Genomic DNA, 21,704 nt, shown 5'->3' on the forward strand with positions numbered 1-21,704 from the left:
CCATGGACATTTCAGTTCACTTGTGCTGTATCTTTCCCCATAATCTAATTCCATGTTGCAATTAGATGTAATTCAAGATATACATAATTGCAATTCATTCAGAAGAGATTTATTTTTTGAGAGGTTCAAAATGAGAAAATGGGCATATTCCTTTATAGGTTTCATTGATGCAAAGTGGATTTAAATAGATCCAACTATATGTATACCCTGCAGTGACTGATTTATCCAAAGTAAAATATACTGTTGACTTTTGTAGAAATTTACATCCTAAGTATTCTCAAACTAATATTAATCTCATTAATGGTGTAATTATCTGAAAGTGGAAATATTATTTCAGTAGCCATTTCGTAATTTCTGTTTATAATTCCAGTCAATGTTTGATCTTCTAAGACAAAATAGGTGTTTATAAGTCTGAACTAGATGTATTTCTATTTTATAGTTACAAATTAGTTCCCAGTGATCCGTGAGGTCATCTCAGGTAAGTAAATCTAACAGACCCCTGAGGGACATCATAATACATTTCCTAGCAGGGAAATAAGTATTAACATCTGAAGCCATGAGAACAGAGACATTTATATTTTTAAAGAAAAACAGACACAAGAAATTTCAATCCTCTCATGAAAATGATTTTCAACAAAATTATATTCTATTCCTTACCAGAGTCACTGAAGGATATCTACATGGGATAACTGGAATAACCACTCACTCAAAACATTAAAAATAAAGGTGGATGATGTTCAGTCAAAATATTTATTTTGTTTATTAGTCAACTAGATTACTTCAGCAAAATAAAAAGCAATACTAAATGTTTGAATTCAAGTCCAATTTAGTCAGAATTATCTATTGCATAGACTTATACTTTCATACAAACCATGAAAATGAAGAATTGTGTTTTGTGTCTAGGGATTCAAATATAAAAGATAAGAACAAAATTACATCAAATCCTGTTTTTGACTTCGATTTCAGTGAGTCATACAAATCCCCGCTTGTCACAAAATGAAGACTCACAAGTAGGTTTCTCATAGGTCAATGATTTCAGAGCAGCAAATACTCATTCTTCCCAGCTGCTCAGTTCCTAGATTATTTTCTGCCTTGACATACAAAGATCTACTTGAGTCTTGAGGGAGGGGGGTGCGCCCCCTCCACCACCACCAGAATGGAAAATAAACCAAGTCAGTTGATGCAGATTCAGGTCTTCTTGAAAATTTCAAAGGTCTTCTGTGGCCTTAGGGAATTTCCATTCTATTCTAGGTCTGAGACTTCCGAATGCCCAAGGAACTTAGGGTGACTGGATGAGGGCCATGGGAACCTACAGCAAAATGCTGCTGGGAAGTACCCCAGAGAAGACCCAGTGTGTGGTTTATAACAATCTGAACCTCAGGGACCTGCCCTCTACTTTTAGCATTACAATCTGACCAAATTAGAATGTTGTTATTGGCAATAGGAACTGTTTTTTGACTATATTTTGGATTTTTGCTGCCGTGAAGAATTAGATACTGAATGGGAATTAACCTCTCTCTTGCCCATTGTCTTAGTTCAGGCTGCTGCAATAAATTACCATAGATTAGGTGGCTTACACAACACATTTATTTCTCAAAGTTCTGGAGGCTGGAAGTTTGAGATCAGGGTGCCAGCACGGTTGGATTCTTGTGAGAACCATGCCTTCCTCCCGGTTCACAGATGGCTGTCTTCTCATGGTGTCCTCGCATGGTGGATACGGAAAGATCTTTTGTCTGTTATTCCCTTATAATATAACGCATTAATCTCATAATGAAGGCTGTACCCTCAAGACCTAATTACCTCCTAATAGCATCACATTGGAGGTTAAAATTTCAACATGTAAATTTTAGGACACAGACATTCAGTCTATGACACCCCTAATCCAAGAGCTATATTTATGAGCTAATAATTGCAATATGCCTTTAATTAGTTTAGAAACACAGGGTTGATCATATAATTCCTCTTCAGGCTTTCAATATTTCTTGGCTTGGTAGTTAATACACTTCCAGATCTGGCCCCATCCTGCATGTTTACTATCTCCTTTCACTTTTTTCAACACATCAGTTTATATGCTGATTCTAACCATGACATCATTTTGTGCCTTTGCTTGCACTGTTTCCTCTGCCCTCTGCCATTGTCCAGCTTGTGACGGATGACTTTCAGGGTCTATCACAAATATTAGACATGCCATACACGTGTTCTCAATTCCCTCAAAAGGAATTAATGGCACCCCTCAAGTTTGTTTCTCTAGTATTTTATACTTCTTTTATTGCAGTACTTAACACATTATAAATAATGGGATGGTAGAGCTTCGTGGTTCTTATAATGCATGCCTTTGTCTCCAGTACTTGAATATTCCAGTGCAAGGGTCAGTTTTAAAGTATCTGGTATGTTTAAAGATAATACCAAATGTTAGTGCTAGAAATGGAGCTGGTAAAATATGTATATTAGCCCCCTCCTCTTTTTTACTTTGAGCTGTTTATTTTCCCTGAGAAACTTCAGGGGCAATAGGTGAGAAGATTTTTCCTGGTCCCTGTTCCTAGGAAAGGGAAAACATCCACCTAGCTATGAGTCGACTGATCCTAAGAATTGTTGCTTAGGGGACCAGCCATCTTTTTCATATGAAGTCATAGCAGAAAATCTGGAACCATGGATCTGGAAACTTTTTTTTTTAAGTTTGGCTCAGAATTAATGCTATGTGTGACCTACGGAATGATATTTCTTGTCATGGGGCTTTTCTCCTTGGGAAAATGAGAGGCTTAGACTAGCAGGTCTAAATTCCCTTCAGATTTGAACATCTGTGATTCTAAAACTCCACACTTGAAGTGCTGTGTAGAAAGCTGGCTGGGTATTAGGTGTTTGAAGGACTTGCTGTTCTGAGGACTACTAATATATTGAATTCCTCTATTCAAATTAAAAATTGTATTTTTAAGGGTAACATTTTTTGCTCAGATATTTTTTCAAATAGGTTTTGCTTCTATTCCCAGACACAGGTGTCTAGAAATGAAGAGAGGTGAGAAAGGGAGCAAGACACAGAATTTGACAATACCAATAATTTGTGTGTAAGGCTGTTTTGTTGAAAGCACATCCCTGAGCCCCTGGAAACCTGAGGAGGGAAGTATGATATGTGTTTCAGTCCTGGCAACAGACGAATTCACAACAGGCTGGCTATGAAGAGGTTTTGTCAGCATTTGTTATCTTGGAGTGTCTTGTCCTAAGAGTGCTCTTGATCACTACTGGTCTGCTGTCTTCCACAGGCCAACAATCGGTCATCTCTGATTAGGAAAATACTGCCAGTGAATGAGATTGTCTGGTTTAGCCACAAAAAAAGAGGCTGTGTCACAATCTGGCAAATTCTAATGAATGGTTGCTGATATGGTTTGGCTGTGTTCCCACCCAAATCTCATTTTAAATTGTAGCTCCTATAATTCCTGTGTGTTGTGGGAGGGACCCGGTGGGAGGTAATTGAATCATGGGGGCTCTTTCCCCATACTGTTCTCGTGGTAGTGAATTGGTCTCATGAGATCTGATGGCTTTATAAGGGGTTTCCCATTTTGCTTGGCTCTCGTTCTGTCTTGCCTGTAGCCATGTAAGATGTGCCTTTCGGCTTCTGCCATGATTGTGAGGCCTCCCCAGCCACATGGAACTGCGAGTCCATTAAACCTCTTTCCTTTATAAATTACCCAGTCTCAAGTATGCCTTTATTAGCAGCATAAGAACAGACTGATACAGTTGCTTTTAGTTATTTATTTCATAGTTTCAGCTGTTTTTATAGTTGTTTGAACCATATCTGCATGACTTTAGGGAAGTTACTTAACTGCCCAGAGCCTCTGTGTCTTTATCAAGTGTGTTTCATGAACTTCTGGGTTGTGGTGAGACTTTTATGAGATAATGTTTGTGAGAACAGATTTTACATTGTTAAACACAATGCACATGTTGGTTATTATAGCCAGTTGGACAAGTAATGGCTAAGAAGTTGTCTTTCCCAATTTCCCAGAGACAATCAGATTTTTTTGTCATCACTGTCTTGTGAAGTATAATCTGTTACATCTACTTGTAGTAAACTTGCCAGTTTGGTAGCTTTAGATCAGATTGGCCAAATTTTCCGTAAATCCATTCTGAGCAGGACTCTGTTATTGTTGGAACTGCAGATCATTAATTGATGTTTGCAGCTGCCAAGACTTTACCACAATTGAAGAAATAGCTATGGAAGTCAGACTTACACCTGAATTTAAGTTTATTCATTTAAATTTGATCCTTGAAATATTTGCTTTACTCATTATGCTGCCTAATTTGCCTAAAATAAATCAGGAATCAGTCAGTACTCAAATCCTGGGGTAATTGGAGTTTTTGGTGTCAGCAGCAGCATTAACATCTATTCCATCATAAGTGCCTGCAACTGTGTGTGTGTGTGTGTGTGTGTGTGTGTGTGTGTGTGTATACAAGAAAGAGAGTTCCTTTTGCCTGCAATTACAAGTAATATTTGGGGAATATTTTTAATCCATCTATAAATGGATATGAAAAGCTGCTATCTAAAAGAGATAAAAGGCTGTTTGTTTTCACATGCCAATATTACCTGAAGAAAAAAGGCTGGAGAATAAATTGGATGAGTATATTTCAATTTATCACCACAAAAATATGTATAGTATCTTTCCAAACTAATAGATGATTTTGATGCAACAATCATAGGAAACAAGTGAGCATCTGGATATAACCCTTAGACAAATAATGTCTGTTATGGTTTAGACATTTGAATTGATTCCTATAAAAGCAAATAAAAGAACACACGTAAGACAGAGGACAGATTGGATTGGATTGATAGTCAGCAATGTTGCCTTGCTTACTTAGAGTCTGCATAGTGTTTTGTAGGGAGGGAGGGATTTCGGCAACTAGAACCTTCATTTACTCAATGGAGTTGTAAATGAAACTTGAAAATGGAGTTGTTCAAGTTCAAGGTTTTGGTGGTTAGGGATTTCTCCTCTTCTTTAGAGTACTGACTCTCAATGGGCTGGAGGGGCTGCATGCTAGGAATTGGTAGGCAAGGGAGACCCATTTGCTTTCTCGCTGATTTATATTTTGGGACCTGGGTCTGTATTAATGGCTTCTCCTGCCTCACCCAGTCAGTCACCAGTGGAGATGATGAATGAGCACGGAGTTGGTCCTGGGCCGTGAGGCTTGTCACAGCGGACAGGAAGCAGAGGAGTGGGGCTGTACAGAGCGGTGACCTTAAACATCAGTGAGGTGGTTCAGCGGCCAACAGGCTAACACAGTAAAATCAGCTACTTTTCCCTTGGGGAGGAATGAGCAAGGATTGAGAGCCTGACTGGATGGAGCCTCAGGCCAATGCATATTGTGGGAACAAGGAGTTTCCCCAGCCAGGGCCCAGGATGGCATGTTCTGGAGGATAAAGAAATGCTGGGGCATGGACCTGCCTTAAAGAAACAATACACCTGTAAGAATGAACACCACATATTGTCTTTTTGCACAGAATGACGGCCAAAAAATTCGCATAGATTCCAAAAGATAACATCCAAGAAAAGAGTCTTTTCAGTTCATTCTCCTAAAGAGAAATCGGAGGCCATTATGAGTGGACAAGGCTGGCATTTTGGGGATAATATAAATCTGTTTTCTTGAGGTCTGTTCTCCATTCTGACTCCTTTTTGTCTGATAGCAAGAACAATACTTTCTGTGACAAAATCAGTATATTGTTTTCTTTAGCAAGATGTAATATTTGAAATGAGGATTGATCTAGAGGCCAAAACCTTTGACCTCTTTTTTCCATAGGCCATAAACGTGACCTGCATCAGACAGACCAAGACACTGCCCTTGCCCAGGCACAACCTCCAGTTATTTGGTCTAACAGGTGAATGCCAGAAATTGCTGGCCTGCCTATTGGAAATGGAATCGCCACCTTTACTGGAGGTGTCAAGTGATGCCCAAACTTAGATTGCACAAATATTATTTGTAATAATATTTTAAAACTAGCAATTACTGTGGTTCTTTAAGGAGAATATCTACAAAATTGACTGAATCCTTTAGAGTTCATCCAAATATTTTGCACTATATTTATATTGGGTGCAATGTAATTAAACAGCAATGTCCTGCACTACTTCCTGCAAGGGATCTGTCACTGACAGTTATACTGAAATTGCCAGGCAGTGGATTGTTTCTGCCAAGTGGGGTAAGTGTTTTAAGATCAGACAAAACAGAGAGAAACTCTTCATGGCATAGGGATTCAAACTCTGTTCCCTGTCATGTGCCCCCACCCTAGCTTGCCATTCTCTCCAGAAAATGCCGAACCCCTAGACTTCCATAACAAAATCCCTGAGATGATTTGACACAGTGCTGCAGCCTCACACACCTGTAATGAGTAGGGCATATTGAAGGCCATTAAGAGGCTCCACAAAATCCCACTGGGGAGGATCATTTTTAAAATATTGCTTCGAGACATTGTGTCATCAATGTAATAGAATTCCCGAAAGGAGAAGCAGCCAGGACACAAGGCAAAACACAGAGACTCTGGAAGGCAGGCAGAACTGGAAAAGTTCCGCCACAACTAGTGAGGAGGGACTGGAGGTTCATATCCACATCCACCGTATTCTCCTTAAGCAATTATATAAAATGTCGTTTACTTCCAATTGGGTGTGAGTTTTATTGCCGTTATCAACAAAATCCTTTGATGTCTTCATAATGACCAACTTAAAGAACCCTGTCCGGTGTTAGTATAAAAGGATACATGCCCCAAGATCCCATCTTTTAGCGCCAAGAGCTTTGTGCATGGGGTTAGCAAAGCCAGATACACAGCCCCCTCAGAGAGCTCTGTCTTAATGAGGTTTCCAGAAATGTGGACAGAGCAGAGGTCAGCAAACTATGGCCCATGGGCCAAATCTGTCTTTAACAAAGTTTTATTGGAACGTAGCTGTAGCTGTACTCATTTGTTTACGTATTGTCTGTAGCTGTCTTTTTGCTACAATGGCAGAGTTGAGAGGTTGCCACAGAGACCTTATGACTCACAAGGCTGAAAATATTTCCATTTGGTCCTTTATGGAAAATGTTTGCTTTTCTGAAAAGAAAGGCATAGACTGAAATATCACTGAACTATCACGAAGCAGCAGCTGGGCACCTACAACTAGACCTGTAAACATTGATCTATTCATTCTTTTTGTTCATTTGCAAACAATTATTGAGCACCTCCTATGTGGCAGGCACTATTTTGGGATGCTTAGGTTTGCAAAAAGTTAGATGAGAATGTCTATCTTCATGGAGCTTACTATCTAGTGCAGGAGAGACAAACCCTAAACAAAAACGATAATAAATAATTATATTATAGAAAGTAATAAGTGCTATAGAAAAATTAGAGCAGGGATGCCTAGGTGGGAAGGCCTTGGAAGGGGTTGCAATTTGTGAGAGTCAAAGGAAACCTCTTTGAGGAGGTGGCATCTGAATGAAGATGAGAAGCATAAGGGAGTGAGCTCCTTGGGCCTGGAAGAAGAATGTTTCAGGCCAGAGAACAGCAAGCAGGAAGGTTTTGGGCAATCTCTGCAGGGTCCCACCTTAGCCACCAGCTCAGCACCACAGGTTGGTTTTCAAGCTGAATGAAAATAATCTCAGAAGGTATTTTTCCCTCTGATATGGCTTGTCTGTGTCCCCACCCACATCTCACTTTGAATTGTAATAATCCTCATGGTCAAGGGTGGGACCAAGTGGAGATAATTGACTCATGGGGGCGGTTTCCCCATACTGTTCTCATGGTAGTGAATAAGTCTTATGAGATCTGATGGTTTTATAAAAAGGAATTCCCTTGTACAAGTTCTGTTGCCTGCCGCCATGTGAGATGTGCCTTCGCTTCTCCTTTGCCTTCCTCCATGATTATAAGGCCTCCCCAGCAATGTAGAACTGTGAGTCCATTAAACCTCTTTCCTTTATAAATTACCCATCTTAGGCAGGTCTTTATTAGCAGTGTGAGAACAGATTAATACACCGCCCCCCCCCCCCAAGAAAATTCTAACAACTCCTGCAGATTTGCCAAGGATTCCATTCAATTCCTACAGATTTTGATGCAATAAACCTGTGGCAGGGACTAGAAATTTGTATTTTGTGAAACAGGAGAGTATTTTAGGTTTTCCAGGTGCCTCTGTTTAGGAACCACTGATCTAAATCAAAATAAGAATGCCCTCCAAATATGCTGAGAGTCATTCAGCATCTACTTAAACACTTCTAGTAATGGGAAGCTATTAACTCTTTTAGAGAGTTAACTTCATAAAATATTTATAACATTTAATTAATTTATTCATTTATTCAACAAAAATGTGTAGCCCTCTTACTATGAGTCAGGTATTGGAAATGCACAAACACATGTTCTGTGCTTTCATTGTTTTTCACTTGTTTGTTTCTGATGGCAAAATGTATATGCTTTCATTTTAGACAGATTGAGAAAAAATAGTAAAACACATAAGAAAAAAATTAGCTCTTTATTTTACAGATGGCAATGTTAATACTTTGGCTTATTTTAATTTTTTTCTCTCTACATTTAAAAGATTGGAATCTCTTTTTCTACTAATAATGTATTTTGAATATTTCTGTCTCTACAAAACATTTTTCTCCTCTGTGCTTTTTAAGAAACATTGTATCCCATATGTTATATATGTGTTTCGTGTGTGTGTGTGTGTGTGTGTGTGTGTGTGTGTGTATAATGGCTAGATTATTTCAAAATACTCACCCCCTACAAAAAATGCTGCAATTAATTTTCTTACAGACTTTCTCCAGCATTTCTAATTATTCATGTCAATGTACGTGGAATTTCTAGACTAAAGGATATAGACTTTTAATGTTTTAAAAATATTTTTAAAAATTGCTTCTCTAGAAAGAACTCCAATTTCCATCCCCATTTCAATTATATGAAAATATCCATGTCTTCATACCATTAGCCATTCTGATTTTTCATTCTTTTGATTAAAAAAGCTACAATTTTTGAAATGTTCTTTCTTGAACTGAGTTGACATTTGCCTATCCAAATCTTCAATCTATTGATCAGACTTTCCTTCGCTGGAGATTTGTGAGATAAGCTCAATTCCTCGTCTTTAAAATGTAATTTCAGATATTTGAAAATAATTATCATGCCTCCACTGTGCTCTGTCTCCAGTTATAGTATTTTTTTTTTTTGCTCTAATAATTACTCCTCCTATAATCTAGTTTCTAGTCTCTTCACAGTTCTGGTATCACTGTTCTTGATAAGCCTCAGTTAATCTGGACTGCTATATGTGTGAGTGTGTGACATACACACGTATGTATATGTGAATATTTATTCACACGTCTATAGACTGACTGTTTGTCCACCTCCCACTCCCCAAATTCATATGTTGAAACCTAATCGCCAATGTGATGGCATGAATAGATGGGGGCTTTGGGAGGTAATCAGGTCATAAGGGTGGAGCCCTCATAAATGGCATTAGTTCCTTTATAAAAGAGACCCCAGAAAGCTCCCTCTCCCTTTTCACCACATGAGGAATGTCTGTACACCAGGAAGTGGGCTCTCACCAGACATGGAAATTGAAGATGTTTTGATCTTGGGTTTCCCAGCCACAGAATTGCGAGAAATAAATGACTGTTGTTCATAAGCCACCCAGTCTACAGAACTTTGTTATATAAGTCCAAATGGACTACCACAAGGATTAAACCAAGGACTGCCACTGTACGAGCACTGTCTTCTTTGTTTCAAACATGATACTGCTACTGGTGTGAGCTAAGTAGGCATTAGTTTTTCTTGGCAACCATGCCACCCCATTGGCTTATAAAGAGACTGGTATCAACCAAAATTCCCAAGCATTTTATAAACAATCTCATAGTGATATCAGGTATCCACCGTACTTCACTGACTCAGTTGCTTTCTGAGGCCCAAGTGCATGACTTTAATAGGAATCAATACAATCTTTAATTCTAGTTTGTCAAGTTCTTTTTGAAAACTGATTTTATCACCAGATGTGTATTTAATACAAACTTGACAAGGACATAGCTTGACTTGTAGTAATTAAGAAAAATACTGGATGACATCTATTGCAGACATCTTGTTCCACCCTACTTGTCTGTTATTGATCCATTATCAACAGACAACATGTGTGCATGTGTGTATAGATATACAGGGAAACTGTAAAACAAATCACAAAGTATTTGCAACTTGCTGATATCAAAATATATTCTTTGTATAGTATTTTTCTGACCTCCTTGCCTGTATTTTTTTGTAATGAAAATTAGCTTAGCATGATTGGTTGATTGTCTATGTTGGCTCTTTGGCTTCAGAATATAGCCAGGGTCAATATCAAGCTCAGCTGTATGTAGTCACTAGTTCCTAACTGTATTTCTCTATTTTAAAACGTATTTCATCTACTAGAACACCTTGCTTTTAGAGCAACGTAAGCATGTGTTCATAAGTTGGCCTTGTATATAAGTCATTTGGGTCTAATGACTTCTATTCATTTCAAACAGAGAGATGTTACTTAACTATCTTCTACCATCTTTACTTCCGGTTCCCTGATAACTGTGCTTGTTACCTACATTTTCCAGTTTTAAAATCATTATGATAGAAGTAGAAGATGGAAAAGGTGATCTTAGATAGGAGTCAAGTTCTCATGCTTTTGCATTATTTGTTAATGATGTTTTATTTATCTGAATTCATGAATTTAAGCCTTTCTCAATCTTAATATTATGGCTATATTTTTAATAACCCAGTGTATTGCTCTTGACACTTTTACTACATCTGTTTTTCAACTTAGAATTTACCTTCATATATGAAATCAATTGTCTTTATCATAACTGACCTATACATTTAAAATAGTTCAGAGATTACAAAAATAGTTTCTCCCTAGTGGTATTTAATATGAACAGATCATTAATAGCATGGGCTTATGTCCTCACATGTATGCTGCTTTTAAGTTTTCAAAGCATTTTATACATTTTTAATCTTAAGAACTAGACTCAGTCATAAGATTAGATTTGATCATAAATCTAAGTTACTTCCTGGCTCATGCAATGTGAGGTGATGCTGAGTAAGGTAGAGATAACTTCATTTTCTTAAGAGCAGTGTGTGTGTGTGTGTGTGTGTGTGTTTGTGTTTGTGTTTTATACATATATATGTTTATGTGAATATGTATCTACATGTTGTACTCCTTATTTAAGAATTTCCACACTATATAAAATAAATATAGAACAAAAACTAATTGGCATCTAACTAAATACAGTGAGGGAAATGCAACAATTTCAATGTGAGGGTCATATTAAAATAAAACAAGAATGTAATCTTAGATTATAGTCTTTTTTGAGGGTGACTAACCATATCCATTTGCCTGAGAACTGGAGGATTTCCCAAGACGCAGAACTTTCAGTGCTCAAACTGGGAAATTCCTGGGCAAATTGGGATGAGTTGGTCACCTTATCTTTCTCCTAATTCTTTCCAGATGACACCTCCCCCTGCTGTTTTATTTTATTTTATTTTATTTTATTTTATTTTATTTTAAACCTGGAATGGTTGACCACCTTCCAATTCTAACACAACTAGCTTTTCTTTGGCCAATTTCGTTTTCTTCTGGCTTTTAGGTACTATTTCTGGTTAGTCTACAGACTATTATTTCCTTCTTAAAACTACCCTCCCTTCCATCTCTCTCTCTCTCTCTCTCTCTCTCTCTGTCTCTCTCTCACCCACCTCTCTTACTTGCTGTCTTACCTTATGAGAGAGCAGCTAGGGCCACACAGTTTCTTCTTAATGTTCTCATTTCAATGTTTACTTTATGACCATGAAATGATCATTAATACCTCCAGATAATTTGCATTTCTATTTTCATTGGGAAATTCCTCTTATCTCTATACCAATGGCCTATACTTTTGTGATTTGAAGTTCAAGTTGAAGCAGCTAAGTTTTATGACACACTTTTGAAGACCTGAAATAACAGAATACTGGAGTTCCCTGGAAGTAGCAACATGGTCTTGATGCTTAGGTCCACATCTGCCAACAAAGAGACTGATCTTTGATCAGATTGACAGAGCCCAGGTGCACACAGGATCCAGTTATATAAGTGGTGACTCTATTCGTTCCTACCTGTCATTGTATATAATGATCAAGGGTTGCAAATTGGGGTATTGTATAGCAAAAGCGGTCCACAAGATGATCATATCACACAATCTTTACAACTCAGAAGGGACTGTTGCAATGATCAGGTGTAACTTACTCATTTTCCACTTGAAGAAACTGAGATCCATTCAAGACATTAAGAGAGTTCCATAATATGACAAATCCGATTAGTGGCAGAACTGGGATCTCCATTACTCAGAACCCATAGCCTTGTTCTCCACTCTATGCTGTTGAGAAAAATGGTGGGAAGGAAATGAAGCAATACAGGAGACAATTGTTCATGATCCAGCCTCCTCATAGCCATCTCTGCTGGAAACAGGCTTGAAACAACTTTGTAAAGTACTGTATCTCCTCTGCTTGATTTCTTTTTGGCCACCTTGAAGTCCGAGATGCTTACAAGGAACCAACATTGGGGTCACTGGCTTTCATATTTTGTTGTTGCTCATTATAGCCCAGAGTTGGCCCCTAATCCATGCCTTACTCCTCTCCTCTCCATTCTTTAATATTAAATTCTTAATTTCTGGAACTCCCATCTCAACTAGGCTTAGTGACTGCCTAGAATATTTACCTAATTATCCAATGACAAGCAGAAGATGGCTGATGTGGGAGCGGTCACCCTCAAATAAGCAGGAGTCCCTCCCTATATGCTTTTGACTTTATTCCTGGCTTTCAACCTGAATCACCATGTAACTTATTATCACTGTTTGGTACAAAGGCTCTCTGTAGCTAGTAATCACTACTATTGTTGAACACATATGCTCTTAAAGCTCAACTCCTATAATGTTTGCCTTTTCTTCATGTCTTTCTTACCCAGAGAAAATTACATATCTTCTTTAAAACAGCCATTTGGAAAAAAAAAGTATGCTCTAAAGCCTTATAAATAAGATAAAAACATGAATTAATAATTATTTTTAAATTTACTTTTTATTTCAGAACAAGTATAAGATTACAAAAAAGCTGTAAAAATATCACATAGATGTTTCTAATACTTTTTATACCATTTACTCTAATGTGAACATCTTATATAACCATGGTGCATTTGTAAAAACTAAGAAATGAATGTCTGGAGATACTATTGACTAAATTGCAGACTTTATTTGTATTTCACCAGTTTTCTATTGATGGCCTTTTTCCATCCAGGATTCAACTGATGTTACTGCATTGCAGCATGTCTTCATGCTCTCTGTCAATCTGTGACAATTTCAGTTTCTCTTAATTCTCATAATCTTGACAGTTTTGAAGAACCCTGATCAAGCATTTTGTAGAATGCCCTTTGCTTAGTCTGTTTGGGTTTCTATAGCAGAATACCATAGCATGGGTGGCTTAAACAATGAACACTTATTTCTGGAGGCTGGGAAGTCCGAGATCAAGGTATCAGCAAATTTGCTGTCTGGTGAGGGTCTGCTTCCTGGTTTGCAGATGACCATTTTCTCATTGTATCCTTACATGAATAAGAGAAAAGAATATCTCTTTAGTGTCTCTTATAAAAACACTAATCTGATGCACGAGGGTTCCATCCTTATGGAGCCTGTAATTAAACCCCAAAGATCCCACCACCAAAACCATCACATTAGGGGTTAGGATTTTAACATATAAATTTCATGGGGATGCAAACATTCAGGCCACAGCATCTCTAATGTGGGTTTAGCAGATATTTTTCCCATGGTCAGACTGGGTTGAGGTTTAGGGGAAAATGTCATGAAGGTGAGGTGTCCTTCTCGTCACATCATTTCAGGGAGTATGATGTCAAGTTTAATTACTTGGCTAAGTTAGTGTTTACCAAGTTCCTTCTCTGTAAATTTACTGTCTTTTCCATTTCTATGCTCTATTCTTCAAAGTGAGTCACAAAGTCCAGCCCACACTCAGGGGAGGGAGAATAAAGCTATAACCTAGAATCTTTTCACCTATTTCATCTCTGCCTGTAAGGTTGTTTCCTTTTGGATTCTAGGCAGCTCCACCACTAGATGGACCACATTTATTTTAAGTTTTCTACTCCTTTTCGATGCACTTCCCTTTTTCCCTTTTCTTGAGACCAACTCTCTAAAGCTTTCCAGTTTTCACCTGTTCAGCATCTATTCTCAGCAGCATTCATCTGATTTTGGCTTCCTCTGATGAAACTCGGCATGGCATAGCACAACTACTTTACTTTTCTAGTTCCCCAAATTTTGAGTTGAAAGATGAGGTGTGTTGGGTTAGAAAATTATTGATGAAGAAACAAGGAGTCTAAGTCAGATTTAATAGATAGAGAGGTAACTCTCTTCACGAGTTAACAACTGATTTCATGGACTAACTACCCCATGAATGTTGCGATGTGAGGATTGGAAAGAGAATCTAGGGAGATACAGAGCTTCTTAGGGGAGCAGACCCCTCTTTATTGATCTTTTTACATTCATCTCCTAAACTGTTACATGGCACTAAGTACATATCCAGTATGTGTGTGTTATTTATTGAGATGCTTTTGCCATTATGTTCAATGGCAAAAACCGCAATTACTTTTGCACCAACCTAATATATAGCTGTAGATTGAAATACACACATTTCTATATAATAGGCACTCAGAAAAAGCAGAGCACTAGGAAAAACAAAGCTTTTGCAGCTGGACTTCCTGGAAGATGGTGTAATTTAGACTTTGGATTTGAATCCCAGCTCAGCCCCTTACTAGCTGTGTGATCATGGGCAAGATATTTACCCTCCTTGTGCTCATCTGTAAAGTATATATATTATGAACACCTATGATATAGAGAAATGAGAAATAAGAGAATTAATCTAGGTAAAGCACTTAGCAGAGTAGAATGCTAGTACATAAATATTTAATCAATATTAATTTTAATACTGTTATTATTCATGATGCTTTAGGCATGGAGTAAGCCACAAGTTATTTTATAAAGTAAAATTACTGCACAACAAAAATACTAGAGCAATTCACTCAACACATTAACTGCAAAATATTAAATGGTCCCTATGTAGTAAATAACTCCATTTCTCTCTTCTAAAACAAAGTTATACATTTGCCTCTATCTTTTGTGCTAAATTTTCTTACAGTTTGGGTTCATTAATTTAAAATATTTTACATTAAGATGTCTTTATTTAAAATATTTTAAATAAAGTTGTATGACTAAATATGAAAAGACGATCATGCCCACAAATTTTGGCATTCTTTCCCTTGATAAGTGGTTTCTAAGATGACTTCTGACATAGGCGTCCTGGACTTTGGGTATCCAGAGCAAGGCATAGGTCCTTTCTCTGACTCTGAGTTTAAGTTATGCAGATGACCTTGGCAGCATCTGAATATTTATCAATGATGATCTTTATATAGGCATTCATTTTGGATATTCTAAAACAGAGATTAATTAACACATACATCTTTATCAATTAGGCTTTTTCCTCATTGGTAAATATGGTCATGAATTTTTGTAGACATAGTTTTGAGATTAGCTATGGACAACTCTTCCACCAAGTAATTTAGTTAGTGAGTTTAAAATATTGTGTGTGCCTACAAGTAGGTGATCCAAAAGAACTGCTGAGCTGGGTTACTGTGTATTAGCCTTCATTATGCAAATAACTGTCCCAAGGGAGCCATCCCAAAGACTGTTAGCCTCTTTCACCTTTAATAACCTGAGATCTCCCATTCGTGATGTGTGCAGATGAAAATATGTTCTGCCTGTGGGTAAAGGTGTTATTAATGCATAATTCTTTAGCTTCTTTCCCTCTACATTGGAATTCTATTTTGGCAAACCTCTTGGGTTTGGTTGTCAGAGAGATAAAAGCTTGTGAACACTGCAGTAGAATCTTGAGTGAATCTTGGTAAATTTAGAGAGCCAGGTTACTCTTTGTGGACTACTCTTTATCTGTGAGTAATACTGCATCTTCCCTTCGCTGTTGTACAGCTGATCATGTTGCACATGCTCTAACTGGCTCTCCCTGGGCTGGAAACCTTTTAAATGTGACCTTTTATTCTCATCTATAGTTGAGCTGAAATTGCCAGTTACATTTCAGGTACAGCCTCTGCTGCAGGAACAGCCGATTCACGGGTAATGTTAGTCTTATGCAGGTAGTGACTTTATCTGGAAGAAAGTCGGCTAAGGTCTTGGAAAGCTCAGAGGAAGTATTACCATTTGGTGGCTAGAACGGTCACTGTCACTTCCAAAAACAAAATCTAACATTACAGCCTTCTAAAAAGGTACTCGCTTGATGCAGGTGTCTGCTGACATGCCTTGTGTGACATGAAGAGGGTGTGATAGTTCACAGGTCTGAAATAGTTACCACGGGTATTCCCAGAAGTTAATCATCAGTAACTTCAACCTTGGAAAGGTTTGAGAAGACTACCAGAGTAAGTGTTAAACCTGATAGGCAGGATTTTCCAGCTTTGCTGATGTCATTTAATTAGGGTCCTACAAACAAAATAAATAAAATATATATTTTTTCCTACATTCTTTCTGCCACCCAGATTTCTGTGAGGTATTCCCTGTCTCAAGGAGACTTTGGGGCTTAGAAGGCAGACTGCTTTTCTTGGAATGGCCCATCAAGAGAGAGAGCCTCCTTATTAACCCCTAGTGTACTTGAAAACTCCATAACTTGACTTCATCTCATGTCTGAGGCAAGATATGTCTGAGCAGTTACCGGAAGATGGGCTAGTTTTGCATGCCCCAGGCACTTAAAAATATCAGCGTAGCACCGTGGCTTATGCCTGCAGTCTCAGCATTTGGGGAGGCTGAGGTGTGAGGATTGCTTGAGTCCAGGAGTTTGAGACCAGCCTGGGCAACATAGCAAGACCATCTCTAAAAAATAAATAAATAAATTAATTAATTTAAAAATATAAGTTAGCTGGCCATGGCGGCACATGCTTGTAGTCCCAGCTGAGGGAGGCTGAGGTGGAAGGATCACTTGAGTCCAGGAGGTAGAGGCTGCAGTGAGCTGTGATCAGGCTGCTGCACTCAGCCTGGGCAGCAGAGCAAAACCCTATCTCAAAAAAAATAATAAGTCAAAAAGCAAAGAAAAAATTATGGTAAAAATCAATCTACCATTTTGGGGAAAGAGGTGGTTGAATTTGTTACTTTTATTATCTATTTTAAATAATTTGTTTAATTTTATTTGAAGATTTTCTTATCTTTTCTTTTTCGTATATATGCTACATCACCTTCTTCCTTACCTCTCCACAGATCTGTCCTCTGTAAAACACTGTGCTCATCATTTTTTAGATATTAAAGCATATTTCACATTTTTCTTTGTTCTACATTGCTGAAGTCTGACCTCCCTTCACTTGACTCTCTTCATGGCACTTTGCTTTATTGATTTTTTTCCTTACTTTTTAAAAAATTCTCGTTTGTGGTTTATCTTCCAGTGAGATCTGTCTGTTTACTTTTATTCTCAGTCTTTAAGACCCTTATTTCTTCACTCTTCTGATGTTTTTCATGTCCTGGAACATATTTGTTTGGCCAAACCTGTTCACATAACATCTTTAATTCTCTTCAAGGTTCTATAGCAACATGATCTCTTTAACCTTAGCAGTTCTTCTTCATAGATGAGAAACTGAGGCACAGCTAGGTCAGACAATGTTTCTAAAATCATACTGTGGAGTACTAGAAGAGTGAGAATTGTTTTTTGATTTCCAAGAGAAATTATTAACCAGTGGATACCCCACTATATGGGCATCACCTGGGAACTGGTGAGATATTCATAATCTCAGGTCCTGCCCCAAGCCTACCAAATCAGCATCTGCATTTTATCAAGATCCCACATGATTCAAAGACACATTAACATTTGAGCAGTCCTGAACTAGACCTCTCTGTTTTGGAGGACTGCTCTCTGAAAGAAACTGCATAACAATGGTAAATTTCCTTTGCATTTATGAGGTTTCTCCTGAGTCCTAGCTGCCCTGATTGAAGATGAGAAGACAGACAGAAACCTAGGTCTTGGTTTCAGTATCTGTCTGATCTGTATTCTGCAATTTAGATTTCAGTTAAGTTGCACTTGTGGAGAATTTCAAGTAGCAAATAACGAAGCAAGTGGAGCACTCTTTTCTAGGCAATTAGTTTTCTCTGTGCTTATTTATTTGTGGTTCGCTGATTCAATTTAGAATCCTCAAACTTCTGGGTGACTATAGGGGCATCATAGCTTTAACACAGCATTTAGTTGACATCTGTTTCTTTGACTATATTTTCTACAATTTCCCGAGCACAGAGTAAAATATATCCAGGTGCTTCATGGGATATTTCAATATCCATAATGATTTTTATTATTTTCCCCAAAATGTAATAAAAGAGACGTTATCTCCTTCATTCTCTTGACTGGATTTTAAATTTAGAGAAGGGGAACAGTATATGCGTTTGACTGCCAGAGGTATAAAGTAAAATCTATTTGATATCAGAAGTAACACAAATCACTGGCATAGAAAACAGTTATGAATATTTTCTCATGGGAGAAAGTATTGTCAGATTTAACCACTTTCATATCAGTTCATGTAGAAGGTGGACATCCCAGTTTAGGATTTCACAGGACAAGAGTGGAGTAATCATGAAAAATGGGTGGAAAAGCAATTTCCAGCTGGAAAAGAAGAAAGAAAACAAAGGTAGATCTTGAGGGATTTAAAAAAAAAAAAAACACTTTTGAATATTTTTGTCTTTTTAAAAATTTTTCATTTCCAAATAAACAACCTTTTGATTTGAAAGACTATCAAGAAGGCATTGTAATTCGAGGCTGAATACTGCGAAATCATGCATATCTCAGAGGTTTGAGATGGAATTTACTTATGTTCCTGAATGTTTGTACCCACTGAGAGCAGTCTGTCCAAAGTTTACATGTGTTCAAGAGGATATGTGGCAATCCAGCAATATTCTGCAGACAGGAAGCCTCTGTCCAACATTGTGATGTGAACCCAGAATCACTGTCCCTCTTTCTTTCTTTCTTTCTTTTTTTTTTTTTTTTGAGACAGTCTTTCTCTGTTGCCGAGGCTGGAGTGTAATGGCGTGATCTCGGCTCACTGCAACCTCTGCCTCCCAGGTTCAAGTGATTCTCCTGCCTCAGCTTGCTGAGTAGCTGGGACTACAGGTGAGTGCCACCACAGCGGGCCAATTTTCATATTCTTAGTAGAGATGGGGTTTCACCATGTTGGCCAGGCTGGTCTTGAACTCCTGACCTCAAGTGATCTGCCTGCCTTGGCTTCCGAAAGTACTGGGATTACAGGCATGAACTGCCACACCTTGCCTCACTGTTGCATTTTTAGTTTATATATATATGTGTGTGTGTGTGTGTGTGTGTGTGTGTATACATATGTGTGTGTGTGTATATATATATATATTTTTTTTTAGTAGAGATGGGGGTTTCACCATGTTGGCCAGGCTGGTCTCGAACTCCCAACATCAGGTGATCTGCCCACCTCATCCTCCCGAAGTGCTGGGATTACAGGTGTGAACCACCACACCTGGCCACTGTTGCTTTTGCTAGACACTGTGGCAGGCCTCTGCAGCCTGATTTCCAGAAGCCCATCCCAAAATTGGGATAATTGGTAACATTATAACCTCTTTCACCCACAATTCACCAAACTCAATGCTTCTGTTTTTAATATAGTAGCAAGTCTGAATGGGACTAAAAGGCCTTTAGACAAAGGTTACAAGTAAAAAGCACTCATCTTCAGAAATGTGCAGAAAAGACATCCAAACACCTGAAATAAAATACATCTTCTCCTTATTCACACACAGTGTTAACCCCCTTCACAAACTCATCGCAGATTAGAAAGCAGATGAGAAAAATAATGCAGCAACATCATGCCTGGCAGAATGGGAACAAGAAATGACGGTTGATGTGATTTTCTACCCCCATCCCTAGTGGACTCATTACCCATATGTCTACAATGAGGAACATAATAGTGACTCCAAAATGGCTTTAGATTCTGGCCACGAGCTGGGCTGGCAGCTGTCTTCGTACACATTCCCACTTTTGTGACCTTCTGGAGGGAGACCTTCTTCTACTCTCCCCATGTTTTCATCCCACTGCTGAAGATTTATTGCCTGGATCTGTTAAAATTCCTTACCAGTTATCCATGATGATAACCTCACAATTACAGAAAGTTATGCAACTTCTGGAAAGCAAGATAAAATGCATCTTTCTTCCTCTTTGCTATGCTGATGCATTTATCTTCCCTTCAATTTTGAAATTCCTAAACTGTATGAGATAGCATGTTCTTTGACATTTGTGCTGATGCTGCTGTTAGCCCTGTCTTTGAAGTTTAGGAGGTGCAAATTGATGTGATTTGAGAGAAAAATTTGAAATTCCCTGGCTTCCACGCTAAATGTATGTACAACTTCTCATTTGAAATAGCGGATTGTCTTAGTACCCAAAGTGAAATTTCTGTTGAAAATCTAAGTTGAAAATTCACAGTGATTCCCAGCAGCGTGCCAATTATGAGCCTTCTATAGTTTACACTTGAGATAACCTAGAATATGTTTGTTTTGTTATTCTAATTTCCTTCCTTCTTAGAATTACCTGCTACTGACTCTTGAAAATTAAGAACATACCATAACATGTGCTTAGAATTGTAGCTACATTGCAAAGCAGTTCCAGTGCACTTTTAAGGCATCTCAGGCAAAACACATTGTAGAAGACTTCAAGTTTGTATCTTCCATGTATTATTTTTCCATGCACCTTTGATATCTATTCCTTGAAAGAGAAGTAATGGAAAATGATAGGATTCTTAAATAGGATTGATTCATTGGCATTGAGCATAGGATGTGGCTCTTGGCTATGTCTGTGAAAAGTTTGTGTGAAGAGTGGCCTATGTGCCTCCCACCTACTCTGCCATTGCTTGAAGTGCTGTTTCCATTAGCATCTCAAGGTCCTGGATTTCTGTGAGATAAATGTTTCATGCTTACTGAGCTCTAATGTGGTGGAGATGTTTAAAGGCTGAATTCAGGTAAGAGTCGTAGAGTACACACATAGATATTGTCCGTGCTGTGCCACAGTTGAGTATTGGTGGTTTCATTCATTCATTCATTCATTCTTTCAACAAATACTGAGTGCCCATTATACAATCCTTTTTCTGCCCTTGAAATACAGCACTGAACAGGAAAACTGCCCCTGCCTTTAGAAGGCTTACTTCCTAGTAGAGGAGTCAGAGAGTAAGCAAATAGATGTAGTGATGGGTGCTATGTGGAAAAACAAAAGCAAGTAAGGAGAAGAGGATGGAGGCTGTCTTAGTACGGTCAGGGAAATACTATTTGAAGAGTTGATATTTGAGCAGAGATCAGAATAAAAATTGCAAATGAGTGATAATGGACAAGAGATGTAGGTCTGGAAGAACATTCTAGTCATAGGAAGAAACAAGTATAAAAACCCTGGAGGCAGGACTGAATTAGATGGAGCAGACAGCCTATCTGTTCTACAATAGACAGAAATATGACAATGACAGCCACATGTGGAATTACATTTTTTAATTAATCACATGAAAGAAGTGAAAATAAAATAAGATTCAAACGTAAGAAACAAAGTAAAATTTAATTATATGGTTTTAACTTAAACATGTAATCAGTATAAAAATTATGTATGTAATAGTTTATTTTTATACTTTTATTCAAAATCAGGTATATTA

General features: G+C 37.9%; 1 long non-coding RNA gene across 4 annotated transcripts in view; it reads left to right on the plus strand.

The window, feature by feature from the left end:
• Positions 1 to 21,704, plus strand: part of LOC103786116 (uncharacterized) — an 859,517-nt gene that overhangs the window by 515,728 nt on the left and 322,085 nt on the right. Inside the window, exon 5 of one of the 4 annotated variants that reach the window (XR_010109414.1) lies at positions 19,053 to 19,168. The exons of the other annotated variants lie outside the window; for them this stretch is intronic. This is a non-coding gene — a long non-coding RNA (uncharacterized LOC103786116). The remainder of the gene's footprint in view (positions 1 to 19,052; positions 19,169 to 21,704) is intronic. 4 annotated transcript variants of the gene reach the window in all.

This window comes from Pan paniscus, chromosome 13 (assembly GCF_029289425.2).
Source record: "Pan paniscus chromosome 13, NHGRI_mPanPan1-v2.0_pri, whole genome shotgun sequence".
Lineage (NCBI taxonomy): Eukaryota > Metazoa > Chordata > Mammalia > Primates > Hominidae > Pan > Pan paniscus.